The 4573-nt window shown below is 35.7% G+C and overlaps 1 pseudogene; it reads left to right on the forward strand.

Annotated features, from left to right (window-relative positions):
- The first annotated feature begins 2980 nt into the window (after positions 1-2980).
- Positions 2981-3657, forward strand: LOC144293611 (protein farnesyltransferase/geranylgeranyltransferase type-1 subunit alpha pseudogene; annotated as a pseudogene).
- The last annotated feature ends 916 nt before the right edge of the window (positions 3658-4573 follow it).

The raw sequence follows: 4573 nt of genomic DNA on the forward strand, positions 1-4573 counted from the left end.
AGCATATTCTAGGTTGTATTTTTCTGTCATTGCTCCTAGCATAGTTGCAACCACTTATATTAATTATAACTTTTCACTGAAGTAATTAACTTCTATTTCGCAGGGAAAACTAGACAGCAGATAATTGAGAACTTTCTGTCATACTGAAGCATTTTAGCAGATTAGCAGAGTTCATAATACAATTTTTTACAGTCACATGCTTTCCTGTGTGGCAAAAATGAGCACATTCATTAACATGACTCATTGCTATAGCTTATGTTTTAGCATATTAAAAAAGCAAAATTATGCTTAGTAATCAATGTGTGAGTGCTCTATCCTCCTTAGAAAGTACCTAGATATACACTGGTTATATAATAACTAATTTAATTTAATATCGGCTCATGGTTTTTTAAAAAGCTGTTGAAATTAACAATTTGTCAGAATAATGATTCAATTTAGTCAAACATAAATTTATATTTTTCATAATCTTAAACATTTTGTAGGAGTAATGTTAACTTATTTCATCAGCAAACCTGTAAATATCTAAGAAAAACATACCTATATAGAGAACACTGTTTATATTATCCTGAACAGTGGTAAATCAGAGAAGACAAAGCTGTTTTTATTAAACTCACATTAGTAAACTGGTCTTGTTTGCCAAACATTTACTTTAATTATGTGAATTTGGATTCTTAAAAGGTTTCTGACTAGGCTTCATGAAGAATAATTTTAGCATATTTTTATAGCACATTTAAAGTATTCAAAGTTTAATTATCAAAAAAAAACAAAGTTTAATTATCTTTTTTGGGGGGATTTTATATAGGCACTTCTTTATTCTATAAACCAATCAGAACAAAACTCCTTTAACTTAAAAGACTTTGGGATCTAATTCATTGATACCCTCCAAAAATAGGAAAATACACACACACACACACACACACACACACACACACACACACATTTAGAGGTAAAATCCTTTCCAAATTACAGAGAGCTTATAGCTTCAATTCTACAATTTTAGTCACAAGTCACATGACACAGACATGGACATTTTTTTGAAAACCACCATTCTGTGTATCAAAGAATAGTGTTCTCCTTCCTAGTGAGCATGATTTTTAAAATTAATTTATGTTCAAAATAGACAAATACATAAGCAAACAACAACAAAAACAAATAAAAAGGACTAATAAACTGGATTCTCTGTTGTCTCTCACCCAGTTAAGAATATATATCTGTCTTCTACAGAAACCACCAAATGGCCAGACCACCAAGCCAAAATCCCAGTTATTGCTGTCACTAATGAAGTTATAACTGATTGACTGTAAGTGAACAAAACCAAAATGCAAAATTAATGGGGGGAAAACCCAGAGAATGAAGACTTGGCAAAGTTAAAGTTCTATTGACACTTGTGATTCACCTAGGAGCCAAAAACAAAACAAAACAAAAAAACATGTCTTACTTTAAGCTGCTCATGAAGTATACTTCTCTGGACACACAGTCTACTTACTTCTGTCAGGTGAATCTACAGTGCATCTCAGCAGAAACTTCAAAATTGTTAAAAGATATTTTTTAAAACATGACACTATAACTCTCATACAAATGTAAAATGAACACTTAGCAAAGATTTTAAATTAACTTGTTAATTGATGAGGGAACCAGTAAGATGTTGCAACTGGTTCAAATGATGATTTGATTTACTAATACTTGTTCCTGAGGCCTAGTTCTCCCAAATTCAGAGGGCAGCACTCATAGAATGCAGGGCACTAAGGGGACCAAAAAAGGCTGATGCTTTCTGTGGTCCAACATCTTTGGCCACCCTGGGCTCTCATCTCCATCATCCTCATAGTGACACTTCCTCTCTTGAAGAGTTGCTGAGAGAGTTAAGTGAAACAAGCCAGGAATAGTGCTTGGCATCAACAAAAGACCATGATTGCTATTCTAATCATGGGTTAAACCACTTATTGGAAACAAAACATTGTATAATAAGAGATTTTGAATGGATACATCTTCATTGATTTTAACACATCAAATGGCATTTGATAAATGGTGGGAAAGAATATGGACCAATATCTTATTGATTAGATCACCAATGTTTTCATTTCATTTGAGGTCTTAAAAAGAAAGATTGCTGGTAGCTCACAGCATCACTAGTAGTCAAAATGCTTGTCTTCCCTTCACAGAGTATGCAGAAAATTGGGGCTTCTGCTGCAGAAATACTCCCCCCCATTTACATTCAAGACCAGCAGACTTCACAAATATTTGCTTATTCTTCATCTATAGTGTGTTAGATACTGAAGATATAGCAGTAAACAAAACAAAGAGAAAGACAGTAAATAAGCCCCTAATCGCAGGAAGAAGGACAATAAATAAATAGATTTTCCCTAATCTGAGAAATCTCAGAAATTCCTTAGGTCTGGTCTGGTGAAAGATATGTTCAGTGAGAAGCAGTTTCCATCTGGTGGGATTTCCAAGGGCATCCCAAGAAACCTTGGAAGAGAGTCAAGGACATCTCCCTTGGGAAGAGGTAGTCTAGAATGACTCACCCTTGCCAGCTCCCTATATACTCCCAACTGCTGGTAAAAGTATAGGGCAGGGTGGGAAAGACAAGGGGATTGAAAATGGGCCCCTACCTGAGCCAAAGCAATCTGATCCCTGTGGCCCTGGAAAGAATCAGTATTTGAAACTTCCTGCTCTCAGGAGACCTGGTCACAAAAATGGGAAAGGGGAACAATTTACAAAAAAAAAAAAAAAAATCTAGAGCAAGACCCAGCTATGTGTGGTGGCTGAAGGAACTCCAGGTCTCCTTCCTCTTGGGGACTCTGGTGAAAACAAATTTGATAGTATCTAGTTCCCATAATAAACAAAGTTAGTAAAGACATTTAAGTTGCAGGGGCATTAACCAAAAGAAGGGGAAGGAGTGGGCCCTGGAGAGAACCTGAGTGAGCATCCAGCTGATACCATTTGCCTAGTAGAAAGTATGGTGGCTGAACCCACAAAAACAATGGCATCCCATGTGGACGATGGGTTCCTGAGCCCAGACTCACCCATCTATATCCTGTACAGGGACAGAGCAGAATGAGCTGATGTAGATCCAGTGTCACAGAATGATGGGCCCAATTCAGTGGTTTTGATAATTTATTGTGAAAAATTTAGAGATGTTTATGATTACTTATGGGTGTGATAAAAGAAGTAAATGAGCTTTTAAACTAACCAGAGATGCTATTGAGTTAAATACAGCCAATTTTACATGGTGGCATTTTTGGAGAGTTCTCTTAAAATCACTTCAAAAGGATCTACATGAGGAAATGAACTACATCACTGCAATAATTGAGGAACAGCCCAAAAACTATCAAGTTTGGCATCATGGGTGAGTATTAGTAGAATGACTGAAAGATCCAGGAACTTGAGTTTATTGCTGATATTCTCAATCAGGATGCAAAGAATTATCAATGGGTTATTCAGGAATTTAAACTTTGGGATAATGAGCTGTAGTATGTAGACCAACTTCTCAAAGAGGATGTGGGAAAAAATTCTGTCTGGAACTGAAGCTACTTCATAATTTCTAACACCACTGGCTACAGTGATCATACTATACTGGAGAGAGAAGTCCAGTTAGTAATCTTCACTTGTTTGCTCATTAAAAGGACATTTGTGTTTCTGTTATGTATGAGGCATTGAGGACATAACAAAAATCAAAACTGCCCTTGATCCTGCCCTCGTGGAACTAATAGGATAGAATACTTAGATGAACACTATAATGACAAAGTTACAGACAGTATAGTATACCTCTACTTTTTAGTATCTTAATTTTCTTGAAATATTGTTGCTACTACAGATTGAGAAGGAATCAGATTTCATAGGGTCCAGGAAGCTTTATTTTAAAACTATCTTGTTAAATTCTGGTGCCCTTTAGATGATAATCCCCAGAAGCCATATTATCAACACAGGGTTTGGAGCAGGATAAGTCTTTGTGGTAGGATGTTTAGCAACATTCCTGGCCTTTATGCCTTATATCAGTACTAACCACCTGCCCCCCCCACACACACGTTATAATAAGCAAAAATGTCCCCAGACATTCCTAAATGTCCCCAGGGGCAAAACCATCCCTGGTTGAAAACTACTGCTTTAGCATACAAAAAGCTGTTATAAGTGCTAGAATTTTCTGAAATGGCATGAATTTCTATGTTAGTATCCATAAACATTAATAGCCACCCCTTTTCTGGAAAAAAAGTCTACTTGGTCTGATATAACTATTATTTTCTTTTTCACTTCCATGTGCATGGTATATGTTTCTTCATCCCTTCACTTTGAATCTGTATATGACTTTAGGTCTGAAGTAAGTCTCTTGTAGGCAGCATATAGGTGGGTCTTGCTTCTTTATCCATTCAGTCATCCTATGTTTTTTGATTGGAGCATTTGGTTCATTTACATTCAAGGTAATTCTTGATAGGTAAGTACTTATTGCCATTTTGTTCATTGTTTTCTAGTTATTTTTATAGTTCTTCCATTTTTTTTCTTTTCTCACTCTCTTCCTTTTGTTGTCTGATTGCTTTCTTTAGTGTTATGCTTGAATTCTTTTTATTTTTTTCTATCT

Source organism: Canis aureus, chromosome 22 (assembly GCF_053574225.1).
Source record: "Canis aureus isolate CA01 chromosome 22, VMU_Caureus_v.1.0, whole genome shotgun sequence".
Classification (NCBI taxonomy): domain Eukaryota; kingdom Metazoa; phylum Chordata; class Mammalia; order Carnivora; family Canidae; genus Canis; species Canis aureus.